The sequence below is a fragment of the Mchenga conophoros genome, linkage group LG1, assembly GCF_057382185.1.
Source record: "Mchenga conophoros isolate Kocher_MC1m ecotype Shallow Benthic linkage group LG1, M_conophoros_male_GT1.1, whole genome shotgun sequence".
Lineage (NCBI taxonomy): Eukaryota > Metazoa > Chordata > Actinopteri > Cichliformes > Cichlidae > Mchenga > Mchenga conophoros.
This window is the reverse complement of record NC_140526.1, coordinates 17,799,079-17,816,249: the sequence shown is the minus strand read 5'-3', so window position 1 is coordinate 17,816,249 and position 17,171 is coordinate 17,799,079. Positions and strand designations below refer to the sequence as shown.

The window sequence follows — 17,171 nt, the reverse complement described above, 5'->3', positions numbered from 1 at the left end:
AAAACGAGCAAAAATTGCAGGCAGTGCAGGATGTTCCTCCATTTTGAGTGTGTCAGAACGTGGTTGTCAGTGTGAAAGACGACAACAAACATGCAAGCGTGTTGCCAAACATTACACAATAGGTTTGCACAAAAACCCTCCCTCCCTCCCTCGATCACAATTGCCCGTTTCTCTCTGTATTCTGCTTTTGTTTTGTCGCGCCTCATTTGTGATGGTATTTATCTCAGTGAAGAATACAAAAACCTGCTCTTGTCTGAAAGAAGAGTCATTTACAATCATTTACATTAACAAAAAAACTGTATTTTAACATTACAATAACCTCAGACAATAGCATATATCTGCCTTGTTCATTTTGTGCAACAAATGAACAGAGGTACACACGCTTCTATTGTTCTGGTTTAAATGTGCCATAGCATAATCATCTCCCCCTTCACTTCGTGTATTAGATAATGAGAAGATGCTGATAAGTTCCTCAATACAATCTGCTCCCCACTGGCTAATCCACATCATTCAGTATTGTGAGGATCACAATGATAGTTTATTATTGCTCATTCAGGGCTCAACAGTGATTTAAACGTTCGAAATATAGGAACAAACACGCTGTCTCAGATCACTCATCCATTTAAGAGGATGCCAGTTCTGCTTAGTAGCAGCTGTTTGTTGCAATGAGGATGATGATCATTGTTAGCCTCAAAGCTCTACAGTTCATTCGTACCTTTGGAAAAAGAAAACGCGTGTTTATCCAATAAAATGGAAAAATAAATCATAGTAAGGATGCCTGTCCTGCACATATTCAACTTTGGAAGTTTCCAGTGAAACACAGAAAACGAATCAAGAATGGAATTTCAATACAATATAGCTGCAGTAAATGTTCCCTTTTCCCCAGGATCTTATAAAGAGAGGGCATCTTTCTGTTTAGCTCTTCTAACCCTCTGTTGTCAGCCACCTGGAGTATTGAATTTCACTGACACTGGCCCCTAATGAGAAGCAGAACGACACCTTCGTATTATAGCTAGTGCCCTACCTCTCTCCATTTCTATGACTTGCTTTAATAAATTACTGTCCAATAAGATCTTTTATGATCTTGGCATATGTTGCCTTTTATAGGTGAAAATAATTGCGTTCCCAGATCACCCTGTCCATTCTGAACATGAGAATGAGACTAGCGGAGCCTACAAAATGAGATAGTTTCACAGTGTCTGCACAAGTCCTTCTCATTTGGGTCGTTACGCCTCCCCCTCCTTCTTTCTCAGTTTCCTGGCATACCTTCAGAAGCACCAACCCCCCCCCTTCGCCACTCTCAACTCCACTCATGCCTAAAGAGGCCTGCGCTTGCATGCCAACAGGCACTCTTAAACCCACAACACCATCCCCCAATCGACTTCACACACACACACACACACACACACATGCACAGAGTCTTGTTTTTGAGTTCCCACTGAAGTGTGACAGAAGCCACTTGACAGGTGACACACACACTTGATGTTATCGGGTCAGGGCCAGAGATTCAGCCTCTTGAGTGATGAGAGACTGTCACTCGCATTGTTTATCTATGCTACAGGAGGGGAGAGAAAGGAATGACAGAGGGAAAGCGAGTGCTTCTTTCTTTCTTTGCCATATATCACTCGAGGGGAAAAGAGGAGCAAAGAAAAATACAGAACCTTGCTCCCTGCAGAAGACAGTGTGTACATGTGGAATTCCTGACCGAAGCCACCGAATCAAACATCTTTGAAACACTCAAATCTGCAAATATTCTCATGGCCTGTACGGTAGCATGGCCCGTGATTGGGGTTTCTGTGTAAACGGTGCAGAAAAACACGAACCTAGAAGTGCTCTTCAGTCATTTACAGAAATTTGCTGAAGTCAGCTCACAAATTGATTTGGCTTTGTTATTGGCATTGTCAATTGATTACACCTAGGGCGATAATGAAATAACTAATTGAATGTGTCCTCTTGTAAACAATTTGTTGAAACATACAAAGCACAAACTTCCCTTGCTCTGTGCAAGAGACTTTTAATTAATTGAAGACTGAGTCTGATAACCTTCACAAAAGTATTAGCCATTCCTTTAGTTTCAGGCAAGGAGTAATCTTAGAATGATGATAATTAAACAGATGCCACAGAACTCACAAATATTTTGGGAATCTCTGCGATATTAAAGTGGCATATAATAGATAGTCTGGTTCACCAAAGCCAAGGTGAAGTGAGAGGTCTCCACTCCGTCTTATACAACTGGGTGCCAGGGGTCAAAGGTCATTGTGTCAATTGCTTTCCTTGTACTCCACCAAAGATATAAAAAAGAGGAAAAATCTAGCAGTTAGGCTCCCTTACAGACCAGGGCTAGCGTTTATCAGGACACAACACCGGATTAATGCGTTTTATAACTAAACTCTGTAATTGTGTTTAGTTTCCCTTCACTGTTTAGTTTTACTTTATCACTCGTACGCAGAAGGATTCAAGAGAGACTTCAGAAGACAGACATGTTTTCTCTTTACAATAATTATTTATTAAATTCAAAATATCTTTAGCACAGGTTAAAAATTAGACACTTCCATCTACTATGAGCGCCTTGGGATTTAACATGGTTCTAACATGGTTGAAAATAAATCCTCTAGAAACAAAAACAATTTTTTATTTTCACTCCTCCCTATTTCTGTTTTCATAAAATGTCACATTAGAGTTGCTAGGGCAGAGGCAAATTTGAAATATAGATTATCATTTTTCATTGGACATTATTATTCTTTTAATATTAGAAAAAAAATATCAAAAACTCTTTCCCTTGCATGTCATGAGTTGGACAATTTGGAGTCAAAATTGCCTGTTGTACCAGCTTTGTAGTTTGTTGTTAATCGGAATTTACAGACATTTACAGAATTGTTATTTCTTTTATAGAAAACAGATTAATGCCTTTTTTTAAAGAGCACACTCTAAAGCTGGTGATAAGACTTTTTTGGTGAAATAACTAAAATTGCACCGCAGTTTCACTACTTTTAAGTAGTTTTGCCACAACACTTGATTTATTGTGGAAGACATTCAGAATATGTCATTAATTATTAAGCGTATGCATGTAAACATGCAGTGGCAATGGAAAAAAGAAACTCAAAAAAAGAAAAGAAAAACAAATCAACAAAAAAGCAAAAGACCTACAAACATGATCTGACTGCTTTCCCCTCAGCTTCTTAGTCCCCATCCCAACTAGACCGCAAACCAGTGATTTATTTTTTTTATTTTTTTTGCCTCAGCCCTACCTTACGAAACATAAAAAAGATAAAAAGTAACATGAGCAGAGCAGTGTAGTAAATGGCAGGCCAATGCATTAGTTATCAGTAAGAAAACATTAACAGCAAAGACATATACTTTTCAGTTTTGAAGTTGTTTACAAACCATATCCGTGTTTACAATTTCTTATGATTTTCAGTGTTTGCTTCTTGTCGTCACTACATGCCATATGAGAAGTCGGGATTACAAAAGTACCTGAACAAATTGCTTGTATATTAGCATGCATAGCTGTTTGGTATTTACATCCTATTTACAGACTTGAACTAGGAAGAAAAGACTACAATACATTTTCTTTCATGTGTTTCATTTACATTTCTAGGATGGAGAACAAAAAGCAGCCTCATACCGATTTGAGTACATGGGACATGCACATAAAAGAGAATGTTTGCTCGACTAAACAAGGTGTGTTGTTTTATTCCCCTTCACTGCAAAAGGAATAGCTCAGTTCTGTAACAGGCTTTGTCTCTGACCAGTGCTACCGCATTGCATAACAGAGATCTAGTTTTCCCTTTGTCTGTATTGCGCACTAGTCTCTGAGCACAGGGGGCTTGGAAAGGTTAATTTACGATGTTAACCGTGCCGTGAAGGGAAAAGCAAATAGGAAAGAGCATGCACAGCACCAGAGAAGGACATTAAGCTGTGGCTGCGTCTCTCTCTTTCATGCTTCCTGTATCTGTCCAGTCAGTGACAACAGGAGGGCCTCCTGATTTGTACAAAGACACTGGGCTATCACCATCCATCATTGCGGACATACTGAGATGATCTTATATCAGCGATCAGGCTCTAAGCAGGCACTCGGCATTGACACATTCTTTTTCGAATTGTGCCTTTCATAGCCACAGAAAAATGCCCACATCAGTGTGCTTGGAAATGTAGAAAAAAGGCCTTTAAAATGTTTTATTTAATGGATGTAGTGCAACAAAAATGAGAAGACAGTCGAAGAAGAAGCTGCCACTTACAGTATAGTGCGAATAGAATAAATGACTACAAAATATGTTACACCATATCCAAAAGCAGATTTTGCATTTTTATTGTTATAGTTTTGTCAGTTTTTGTAGAAAGAATGGAAGACATGGATATATTTAGGCTGCAGACAGCATTTGTAATCCAGGGGCTAGTAACCTGCTCATGGGGTGTTGCAGTCATTAAAGATATTGCTCATTTAGTGAGGATAACATCACTATTACGTATCCTCAATTCTCCCAACTGCTACAAGTCCTTTGTCCACCTCGAGCTCATTTACAGTCAACCTCTAATATGGGCAATCAGCAGCACTATACCCTCACTGGGGGTCCATAAACACTTGATTTCACAGAACTGCCTTTGATAAAGGAGGGAGGTGACTGCCAGAGCATGTTAATGTGCTTTCCCATAAAGCTTATCTCTGACTAGGGTCACGGAGGCCAAGTGGCAAGGGGCTGATCGCCATGGCAATAAGACCCTAGAAGCTGTTACTGCAGCTTACGGCCCCTCTGATAATAACAGAGCCAACCAAGGTCTACCTTTGGATAATCAAACCCCTCATCCAGGCCCATGTGGGAAATAATGTGGACATTTACTACGGTACAATTGAAATGAGGGGCGAGCACAAATTAACCTCTGGTAACAGTGAAGGAGCTCATTGTGATAGGAATCATAAATTTTTAATTGTTCACCAGCAGCAGTATTTTAAAAGCATGTAAAAACAAAATGATGAGCTGACCCACACTACTGGAGCACAAACGCAGTTTAAACAAACGCATTCGAGTGAAAAAGAAAATTATTTACCTTTCAAAGTGGCCAGACTTCCGAAATACATATTTTTTCTAGTAATGTTTTTTCCCCCATTAGTACATTAGGCTGCATAATTACGTTTCTTCTATTTTTGTCAGGTATATGTGATGATACTGTATAATTTAGTCGACTAAAGATGGGAGCTTTGAAGAGCACTTTGATAGCATATGGTTATCCCCTGCTGTCTCAGACTCTCTGCTCTGTAGGGGGCCCAGAAGGGATGTATTCATAACTTTCTGGACTTTACAAACTTTTCACTTCTCTAAAACTGAAGGATTACACCCGAATCACAGCAGGGAGAACAGCATGTTATCTCCTCTTGAGCCACTATAATCTCAGTTTTACACCCTAAAGGTAAACCCTTACCCCCCACCCCCCGAAGCAGGATAGAACAAAACAGGGGTAAATTAAATTAGTACTATTACCTTCCTGTCTGACCCTGAATTAGTGTGCACAGACTTCGCACAATCAAAGTAAGCTTGGTACTCTACCAAAAACTGCATTCTGTGTTTTCCATGTGCATTAGCTTCATCAATTGTGTTTCAAAGCAGGCAAATTGGAATCTAGTTAAGCTGTTTTCCCTGCCGTTAATTTTCTCTCTGTTTTCTGGCTCAGGTGTGGGAGACTAAATCAAGCTGTCAGAAACCAGACTGCACAGCTAAACGGTGCAGACTGAAATGCCACCTGTCCACAGCTCCTGGCAATTTATTATTTCCCCATTTATTTGTTTCTATAGTAGCAAACTTGGCTATTTGTAGAAGTCCCTATTGTCTCTCGTTTTTTTGTTTTTAAAAACTCACATTCTGTGTGTTTTGAACCATTGCATCCCACAGACAAAGGTTGTGATTTCCTCCATTATCTAATCAGATGCTAAAGATTTGGTTTACAGCATTTATCAATGGTATTACAATGAGGTCAGCCCAGAGCATTTCTTCCAATTGAGGCATTTTGGTTAATCCGATTTTCTTCACCCCCATCCCCAATCTTCTTGGGAGCTCATCTCATCTCAGCGAGGGGCTTGATGGCTAACTGCCCACCTAGAGCTCAAGCTTATGTGCAGGCCAGAATGAGGTGGCAGTAAGGGCTTTAAAGGCTCTATTATTCATCCCTGCCATTAGCTATGTGGCATAAGGAGGGCTGTTCTGTCTTTCTTGCTGTCTGGTTGTGAGACCAACCTTCATCCACTGTATCCCTACGTCAAAGTCCACACCACTTCATGTGTTACATTTCAAGCATTTTAAGAGTCCTCTCTTAGTTCAAATACACACATGAGTTAGATATTCTGTGAGTAATGTGTTGATGTACCCACAGTATGTTGACCTCATACATGTGAATAATTTTTCAAAAGGCTCAGGTCAGCCTGGAGGTCAGGATTGAAGTAGAGGACTTGACACGGGTTGCTTCACTGTAATCCTACCACCTTTGACCCCACTCCCACTACCCCATCCCTGTCTAGCTTGAGGTCACTGCTAATCATGACACTCCATCAGACATAGACACAGACAGCCAAAGTGTGTGTTTTTGTGTGTATGAAAAGGAGCTGTGTGTGACAGAAAGAAGAGCAGGGCATGGATATGTATGCTGCTGCATATTTCTGCAGTACAGAGTTGCATGGTGAGAAGAGCTGCTGTCAAGCATGTGTCTGTCATCAAAGTTACTGTATGTAACTTTGATTGCAGTATTACTTAACATAGAAATAGAGGATAGAGGTCATCTGGATAAGTTTATAGTTGTGTAGCTTAATGCTACACAAACACAAAATAAGAATTTAAAATTCACACTGGAAATTGTACTGCCATCCTTCATGATTGGTGGTTACTTAAAGAGCTCCATATACCATGCCACTCTGTTATACAGTGTTAAGTGAGTCTTTTGTAGCTTTTTTGACTAAAAATCATTTTGGGGTCTTACTAGAAAATCTTAGCTTGTCAAATTTATACTCATATTTTCCAATAAATCGCCTTTTAGTCATGCATTTTTTTCTATGATACATTTTGCTATTCCCTGTTCAGAACAGTGATCTCTCTCTCTTGTGTGCCAGGGGTGGGGGCAGCTATCACTTGCTACAGCATTGTGTCCTTGGCAGGATTCACATGTATGCGTAGTGTCAATACTTGATGGTTAAGATGCCTGAGGCTTGGGAAGTATCTTTGCTGGCACGATTGTCATAGCAACAACCAATCACTCACAAGGCAAGGTAACAGAACTTTGCTTAGCAGCTGGCATAGGCTTAACTAGCTGCCTGTGACAAGCAACTGTCTCACACTCATGGGATAGTTTTATAACGGGATTTGACCTGCCAGCAGCTGTAATGAAGTAGTTGATGTAACATTGCCTTTTCACTATTCTGTATTGAGCATTGGTTGTCCACACAAAAGCTTTACACCATATCTTCAGCCACACATCCAGAAGGCAGACAGACTTGAAATAATCAAACAGGCCCGTTTTATTCAGGTTGTTTTTCCTCTGCAGTGTTCTGTCTATGTGTTTACTCTGTCACTTGGCCCCAGTGTGCATCTGCTTCAATGATCCACAGGCATATGCAGCACACACACACAAGCTAGCCGGTGATGACACTAATCAAGTGTTTAGTCAGGAGGACATGGACTTATTAACCAGTTTAGAGAATGGGCTAGATCATAATCAAATAAAGTAGAGATAAGTTAATAAGGTGAGATCTTATAAAGTAAGCTCTGCGGCATTTATCCTGCCCGAAATGGCTCTAGTATGCTGCTACTCACTGTGACACACAAGCACAGTACATAGTTAAGGGGAACATGTAGCAATCTCTCTTTATCACATGCATTGTTCTTCCCCAACATGGTGCTGTCTTTTATTTTCTAGCCTTGCTCTTTCACTGTTTTTATTAGACATGGGTGAAGCACCTCAGTAGTCCAGTATAAGCCAGACCTCTCTTGGCCTAATCCAAAAATAAGATTGTGGAGCTACTTTATCCTGATACCCCACTGACCACAGAGATGGACTGACCACTTTACCGAAGCTGATCATAATCTGCCCAGGGGCGACAGGGAGAGGAAATAAGTAAATGAAGATACTGTGTTAAAGACATGACTGAAGTAGTTAAGAGGGAGCGTTGTGAAGAAATAGAAGAATTTGGTGTATAAGAAAGGGGTGGGTGAATGGGGGGAGGAGCAAGATGAGAAGAAGACTGATTAAGTGGGGCCCATATGAAGGAGCCAGAGGAGAGAAAGGCAGCGGGCAAGACCCAGTAGGGGGTAAATCCGAATCAGTAGAGCTCTATATCCCTGATATCCCTGCCCCCTCCTCTCCAGCGTATCCATCATGTTAATATACATACAGCGTGGCCCTCTGGGTAATATATCTTTGACCTGTGATTACACTAACAGCTTATTGTTTGCACACTGAACAATCCCATTATGTCGACGATCTGTTTACATACAGCCTTGCTGTTTAGATTAGCTTGCTGTGCGCGTGTGTGTGCGTCTGTCACAAAAAGATCAAGGATGTGCTTCTGTGCTTGTAGGCATTTACACACGTTTTGTGTGTTCAGGTGTATAGCTGTCTATATTGTTCTGGTCCTGTCCAGTTTTATTGCTGGGTGGTGTTTAAACACTGCAATCAAAAACATGGAAAGCACATCTACCTGTCACATACGGCTTCATCTTTGTTTCACTTCTAACAAAGTGGAAAGCCTTGACACTCAGACCACACACAGTCTCATATTTGAATGACATCTTCATCCTTTTCTGTGTTTTAAATCTTCCTTAACTAATCACCACTAAGTCAGAAGTCCAAATTTCAAGTCAGTTTACATGTTGACTGTAAATAGCTTTGGTGTGCTCTGACAATATTTGATTTAAGAAGATTTGCTCACATAAATTGTAAGACCTACTTTGTGTAAGACACACAAATTAGGCAACCACATGTATTCTGCTAAAATTCTATTTTTATGGTGCAGCATTTTGATTTATGTCTTTTATTAATTTTACTCCAAAAGAAAGCACCTGTTTTGCAGAGTTGATGTCGTTTCTTACTTCAACTGCATTTTAGATGGTTGAGAAATTTCTGCAGCTGCATCCAGAAAGAGTACAGATGTAGTGGGCAGGCATTACAGAAGCATAGAGGGTATTGGGTATTTGGCCACAAGGGTGAACATCTGGTGGAGCAGAGGGCCATACTCATTAACACAAAGTTAACCTTAGACAGGACATTAGGTCATGACAGCCCAGAGAGCTGTATGATAGTAATAGATGGGGTCAAGGGGTTATTGAAAATTTTTTAAAAATTGACAAATAAGTGGACCGACCAGTAAAGTATGTCAACATCAGCTTAGTACAACCTTAAATTTTGATCAGAAGCTGTGAAATTACACAAAAAAAGAAAAAAAAAACTCCTTTCAGCCCAGCCTTGTTTCCTTTCCTTCCCCTCCTCTGCTTTGCTCTTGGACTTCTCTGTCAGTGCATACACTCATTGAGACGTGCAAATCCCTTTGACACTGGATGAATAGACAGTTGCTGGCAGGATGCCCTATGCCACTTTGTGCGCAGCCACTTAATTGGAGCGCCCCAGTTTTCCTTCTCTTCTTCTACCCACATTCGCTGTGGCCAGATTCTGTGTGACATCAGCAGGGACAGTATGTGTTCCTTCAGAGAGTTTAAACCTTATCAGAACTGCTGTTTGCTGGAAGACAACATGTCACAGTAGACATCAAACTGTTTCTGTCACCTTACTGTAAATCTCCTGCCATCAAATATGGAGATGTAAAGCTGTCAAAGGGCTTGCATTGGTTTAGAGAGTCAACCCACTCACTACCTGCTCATCCTCTTGTTTGAATAAAGGTCACATTCCATCTACAAATCAACATGCAAAGTACAGCATCTGAGACTATACATACTTGACATAGTGTACATATATACAGCAACATATTCGAGAGGCATTGTGTATGATTGAGCATCTCTATGCATGCGTCATATGTGTGTACTTGTTGGGCATTGGTTTGGTTTCTCCCATTGCCATATAGATCCATCCAAAGCATTTAATGCTGAACTCTCCTCGTGAGGCTCTAGAGGGACATGCAGCAGAAACGTGGGGTAATAGAGGGGGGTCAGTGTGAAGACATGGATTTCTTGATGCACAGCAGAACACTGAGAGGTAGAGGATGCACAACGGTGGAGATGAGGTCTTCAACAAGCTAGAAATTATCCCTGTTGTCCATGCAAAAGGATTTCTGTCTTCACCAGTGAGGGCCTAATCCTTGAGGTCATCTCTTCATTGGCTTGGTACGATGTCAGTCAGTCCTTTTGGTTAGCTTCATAGTCAACTGAAGGCAGAGGCCAGAATCCTCATTTCTACATTGCAGTTACTGAGGTCTTCTTTTGCCCCTGTGTAGGCTCAGGACTGGAGCACAGTTTCAAACCATGCAAAGAAAAAAACGTGTCTCTCTCAGGCTAACAGCAGCTTTGCTACAACAGTTACGAAGTGGGCATGAGAGGGCAGGGCAGTTGTTGTAGTAGAAAATAATAAATAAGAAGACAATGGGAGAAATCTGTAAATTATATATAAAAAAAAAACAAAAAGAAAAAAAAAAGTACATCAAATATTAAACCTAATACTTAGAGGTGCTATGTTAGAATCATGGCTTTGGGAAATTGCCTGCTTCTTCTGTTCAATTTGCCTGTTTCCCAATGGAATTCACTGATGATAGCAAAGGAGTTTCTGTTGTATAATCATTGTAATGTGGCCGGATAAATTTGATCTATTCAGACAGTATCCAGGTATCTGAGACTAAATCACTGGCCATCAGAAAATATCTTCAGCTATTTTAAACTTTCAAAAATGTTGTCTGAAATATCCACATACTGAGATTTGTGATCTAAGAGCGTGGTAAATATACACTAAAGTCTGATCCATGCGGTTGTCTTCATTTGTCTCTATTTACACGTACTAGTGTGGATACTGGAGAGGAAGACTAGGCTGAGAATAAGAACAATTGTAAGTACAGTTTTTACAATTAAATTAACTTCAAAGACTAGAGAAGCAATATCTGAAATGATAGCTACATTGGCTCTGAATAGGTAAGAATACTGATTTTATATGGAAAATATTGAACCATGGGTATTCTATTCACAGTAATGAAGGTTTATGAATTTGGTGAGAGCAACTCGGTACGTTTCCTATATTAGGAATAAGAATAGGGTTTTTATTGTGATCTATTTACAGAAGCATGCATCAGTGATCTTCCCATCGAAGAGAATCAACCATCTCCTGATTATGAGTCTCTGTGATTTTTATTTTTGTTTTATTTTATTTTATTTCTTTTTTATTTTTGTGGTTTTGTAGAAAAAAGCTGGAGGTAAAATATTGGGAAAGGAAACAGGGGTAGTAAGAGGCTTTTCAAGAATCGCTGTAGAGATTTTGAAGAATTCCAGCGGGCCTTGTTTGTTGTTCTTCGGGAAATAATTTTGAATGTTGTGCTTTGTAGGTGTCTCGGTGCAATTGGTCAGTCGCTTTGATGTCATCACTGCTCAGTCATTAGGTTATCTGTTAATGGAGAGAGACAGAAAGAGAAAGGGGGGAGGAGGGGTTGGACAAGAAAGGAAGACAAGAATTAAAGTGGGAGTCATACTGCAATTGACTAGTGTTGCTTTTCCATGTACGCCGTGAACACACACACGCACACATACAAACACACACTCACAGTTGTGTTTTCATATCTTTGTGGTGACATCTAAGCGACATAATGCTTTCCCTAGTTGCTCACCATTACCCTAACCATCAAAAATGAATGCCTAACCGTAACCCTTACCCTAAACCTACCCATAACTTAATTATAACTCTGACACTAAAACCACATTTTGAGTCTCAAAAATGCCTTCAAACTCGTGTGGACAGGCATTTTGTTCCCATAAGGGCTGTTGGTCCCCACAAGTATAGTAAACTTTTTGGTCCCCACAAAGATATGTAAACACACACACACACCTACACACACACCCACACACACACACACACACACACACAAAGTACACCTCAAGACTGTGAGTGAAGTCCACATTGTGAGCAATACAGGACCCTTGTCTGAACTGCGCGTGCTTGTCCAGGGTTTATTGTGACACACAGTAAGCAACAGTCACTGCACTTGAAGTGTGGGATGGGCTCTGCTGTCACTGGTCCCAGTGTAAAAACAAAGGCAGAATGACCACCCTGTGAGTGTACATGGAAAGCCCACTTGGCTGAGATTCAGAGTGACAGTGGCGTCAGCATGGGGGGGTGACTCTATAATCAGCTTCAATTAAGGCCAAGGAGAGATGAGGCAATTCACTAACAACATGGGTGAGTCTAATTTAATTCTATTAAAAATATTATTTAGTCTGGTTGTGATTTACCATTTTGAACCATAAACATTTTTTTTACACATTTTCTTTATTGTGTTGTGTGTTTCTAAAAAGTTTCGGGAGACCTTCCAGCATCTTGTGCACTGTGAAAGAATGATTCATGTGGCCAGAGGGAGGTCTTTGTGGGTGGGCCATTAGACACAGAGACTATAGTGGAATTCAGCTGCTATCTACTGGAGATCCAATTACATGACCCTACTGTAAAGGTACTGCCTGCACCCATTATAAATCACCATAAACAAAGTATTGGCATTGCTTTGCATACCATCACAGCTCCACTGATGCTGGTAGAATCTATACATTTTTTATGTCATTGTATTTACATTGTATCCATTTGTGGAAAATGTTTTTACTTTTATCTATTTATATTTTGTTTAATTTTGCCTAACATGATTCCTAAGGACATGATGAGTGATGGTAAAATACACTTAAGAATATGATTTATGATTATGATTTCTAGTAGTTTTCCATTATTATAATCAAGTATTTTAGATTTTGCTGTTATTTGTAGTTGCATATAAATACATGTACACAGTCTAGCTTCATCAGTGGTGCCTCTTCGTGCGTTTGCCTTCGGTTAGTTACGGCACAAATCACTACAACTGTCTTTTTTTGTCCAGCTTTTGCACATCAGCTAGCCGTGTTCTTTGAGCTAACATGCTCACAGCTATTACCCCAGGGCATGCTACGTCCATTCTCAGAGAACTGCTACCGTCAAGACTACATCCTCTCCAAACAGAATGTAGTCCCAAGGTGTGTGATAACAGAGGATGTGATGGGAATGCAGGGCCACTTGGACTTCTAAAGCCAGGTGTTAGCACTTCAGCTCACTGCCTCATCAATAATTGACAGAGGCAAACCAATCAGAACAATTTGCTCCCCACAGCGAAGTGCTAGAGCAGCCTAACACCAGTGAATCATTAATGAGGCAATTAGCTGAAATGGTTAGACGGTTAGCCCTCACTGGCAGCACTCCTGTGACTCTACTGTGACGGTCCTCCTCATACAAAAGCTGTGCATGATAGAGTAATGTACAGGCCAACACAAGCTGAGGGAGAAGATGAGTAGAATCACACAGCAGTGCCTGGATACAGAAGGTTGGAGTGTAACTTGCATCAGTGATGCCAGCTCTCCATCTGTTGACCACTGCTCAGAGGGCCAATAACGGGAACAAACCCAATTGGCCATTACCATGGGAGATTGACCTTTATTGGTTGTTGTTACCATTGCACAGACAAAGCGAAGCTGTCTCCTGGGTGATTCAAGTGTGGGAGAGTCTTTATGGACAGGGATGAAATCGACCTCAGTGACATCACTCAAATACGGGGAAAGCAACAACTACAATAACAGCAAAGATGGAGTTTGGCTTTGAAGACCAGAGATCCTGAATTGTTGTTTGAGAGGAAAATCAAAGTCCCAAGGGAGCTGCTCACAAAGCCACATCGATTAGCCATATTGGAACCATTTTATAGTTTATCGATGTTCCTCTGCCTGCACTCTCAGCCCTGGGTCCAGTACAGGCTCAATTAAACCAGCCACCTTGATCTCAGGAAAAAACCATGTGAATACTACATACTGCATAGATTATTCCCAAACACACACTCAGTGTTGTTCACCCTCATCAAAAGTAAATGTTTTTTTTTACTTTTGTTCAGGCAAAATGACCAAAGAAAAAATACGAGGCAAATATGATGAACTAACTACAGCCAGCCAATTGTGTCATGCTCACCTTTATTTTACTGGAATTCACCTTTAATATTTTAATTTAGTTAAACATTGATACAAACTCTAAGATCTGAGCTTTTTCTGGCATTTGAAAGAGGACATGTTAGAAATGTTTAAGAACCAGTGCTGTATGATAACCTTTTAGGAGTCATATACAGAAAGGGCCTAAGGGGTCTGCAGGTTTTCATGCCAAGCAAAAAAAAAAAAAAAAAAAAAAAAAACTATGACAGTATATATACAGTATATGTTTACAGATAGTATACAATGATAAATTATAGTAATAAGAACATGGAATACTGTTGGAACTATGAGTTTTTATTTCCATGTTTGTATTTTATTTATTCCTTTTCCTTCCTGGGAACTGTTTTACCAGGGTATAATCTGAGTTTGTTTGATTGATGTTTGAGTTTCAAGTATTTTGTCTTTGAACTACAAATGTCAAGCATGTGCTTATGAAAGAACTACTGTTTACTGGTTTCACGCAAAGCACTTTTTATGTGCAACAGAGAAGGAAAAAAACCTTCTAGTACAGAGAAAAAAATAGCTTTTACCTTCCCCATTGTTTTCTCCCATTTTAAAACTCAATAACTTGGAAGGCCTGAAAAAGTCCCTCTTGTTTGGAAAATAATTTAGTATAACAACAGCAAGAAGTTCACACACAGCTTAGTTAATGCTTGTTATTTAAATTCCTTTGATTCGATTTGCATCATTGTGAACAGCAACCGGAAGAGATTGCAACCTTTAGGAGAATTATTACCTGGACTTAGTTTCAAAGAGCCGCTTTAACAGGTCTTCAAATCTGTCAAAAAAAAAGAGTCTTTAAATGGTTAGGATAATTTCATTCATATAATAAATAAATAAAAAGGGACCTTTTAATCTGTCTTTTCTTCATGCTTTCATTTAATATCAGTTCAATCACGAGTTGCTCTGGGACTGTACTAACATTTTACTACACTTATCTCAAAACAATACTGGAGTCATTATTCATTTTCATTAAATTGGTTGGGGTCATTCTGTCTGTTTGGAAAGTTCAAAAGCTTGTCAGGAAATTTAAACCTGATTATTTGGTTTTATTAAGTTAAGGAGAAAATGAAATAAACATTAAAGATTCTTTTCTTAAATCCATATTTAAATACAGAAAGGGACTTTTGAGATTTCTACCTATATCTTTTGCGTGTATGCCCTGAAAATTATTGCTTTTGACAAAGAAGTGTAAAAGCAATTGATTAAAGACTGGGTCAGTCTGTGCTGCTGATATTGACACTTTTGCAGATATTGTAGAAAGCTAGTCTCTGTTTAATGATTGCTATTCACTTTTATGGCCCTCTCAGGATGTCATCCTCAACAAATATTTGCAAACAGGAAATTTGCAGTATGACTTGAGAGAGTAATAACCCTGGTACCTATGTGTTTTGAGATTAACATGTAATTAAAATAGTAAATCAATATTTATTAAGCAGTAGTACAAAACACATAATAAATGTAGCCAGGTCATATAATGAGTCACAGGGTAGTGGTTGTGCCCTTCCAAGTTGCATTCTCCACTGCAAATATTTAGCTGTGAAAACAACTTAGAAAGCTAGAAAATAGCTTTGAAATGAATTAGGCATGCTGTAAATTACTAGAAAGACACAGACACCCATGCCCTGCACAAATGGAAGTGCTTCTGCAGGTGCAAATTCTCACCTCAGCCTGAGACCCCTTCCTTTCCAAACCACACTTTTTAAATGTGGAGTCTATACTTTTTTCACTTCCACACCACAGCTTTTCCCCACAGTTATCACTTTAAGATTTTCATGCTCTCACTAGATACAACGACAGACAAAAAAAAGCACCTGAAAGCAATCCACCACTTACAGCACTGACGACAAAGCACAGAGTAAAGCAGCAGCACAGGCCACTGTCCATACTTTCCAGCGTGTACTGGAATATGAAAGGGAGATGTTAAAAGCTTAATGGACTGCTGCTCTTATTGTTTAAAAATTGCTCAACATATAAATGGCTGAATAAAGAAAGACCAACCATCACGGGTTGGCCTCAATTATGCATTGAAAATAAAGTTATGAGCTAGTGTTTGAATTATTGATGCTGGCACCGGGAACAAGAGCATGTTGGCAATGTGTCACTGGTTTTTTGCTGATGCTTCATGTTGTATTGATAATTTTTCATCTAAAAAGCCCATGAAGTCTTGATCTGTGAAAGATGGAAAAACACACCATGAATATTGGAAATCTAATGCAATATTACTGGAAGAGGGAAACATATAGCATACCGTCGAGTAACATAATGAAAACTAAAAATAATAAAAAGGTAATGTAGTTTAGAGCCATAGCTTGCACAGTGTAATCTCTAAAAATCGTATAGTTTTTTCCAGTAAAAGAATTGAAACAATCGACCACATTCAGTGCTTGGTACTGGGACTGTCCCATAAGGGTGACACATTTCCTGAGATGCAAATGCTTGTGGTACATTCGGTGATAGCCTTTTTTGAAAAAAAGAGAAAAAATTCTCACCGACTAAAACACTCCCCACTTAAACATCTATTTGCCATGAAAAGATAAGAGAATATGTAATGAAAAAAAATTCTTAATGTAACATTAAATGAATTTTTGAAATATGAGTTAGACATTGTGACTAAAAGTAGCTCTAGCAGATGAAAGAGTAGAGAGTGAGAAAGACAACAGCGAAACAAGATTAAAAAAGAAGAAAAAAAACAAGATTTGATTGTACTCAGATTTTCTGTGAATTCATTTAAATGGTCTCTAGCAAACTTAGGTGACCCAGGAATGTACAACTTTATTGCATGCGCAATAAAATCACCATGAACGTGTTCATAACCGACCGCAAATCATCACTAATCAGAATAGACCTTGATTTGATATCACAATAGACTTAAGTGTGGAAATTCCCTACTATTATTATTAATAATATCTGCTCAGCATTTATGTCTGTGAACATTGTATTATTCTGGTTAACCTTTTACAGTCCCCCTGTTAAGAAAACTTAAACGGAGACATGGAT

At 39.4% G+C, this 17,171-nt stretch overlaps 1 protein-coding gene across 1 annotated transcript in view; it reads right to left on the bottom strand.

Moving 5' to 3' along the window:
• Positions 1-2,483: 2,483 nt before the first annotated feature.
• mafa (MAF bZIP transcription factor a) overlaps positions 2,484-17,171 on the bottom strand; it is a 76,036-nt gene continuing 61,348 nt past the window's right edge. The window contains exon 3 of the mRNA XM_085268347.1: positions 2,484-11,574. The gene's annotated coding sequence lies outside the window, so the exon portion shown is untranslated. The remainder of the gene's footprint in view (positions 11,575-17,171) is intronic.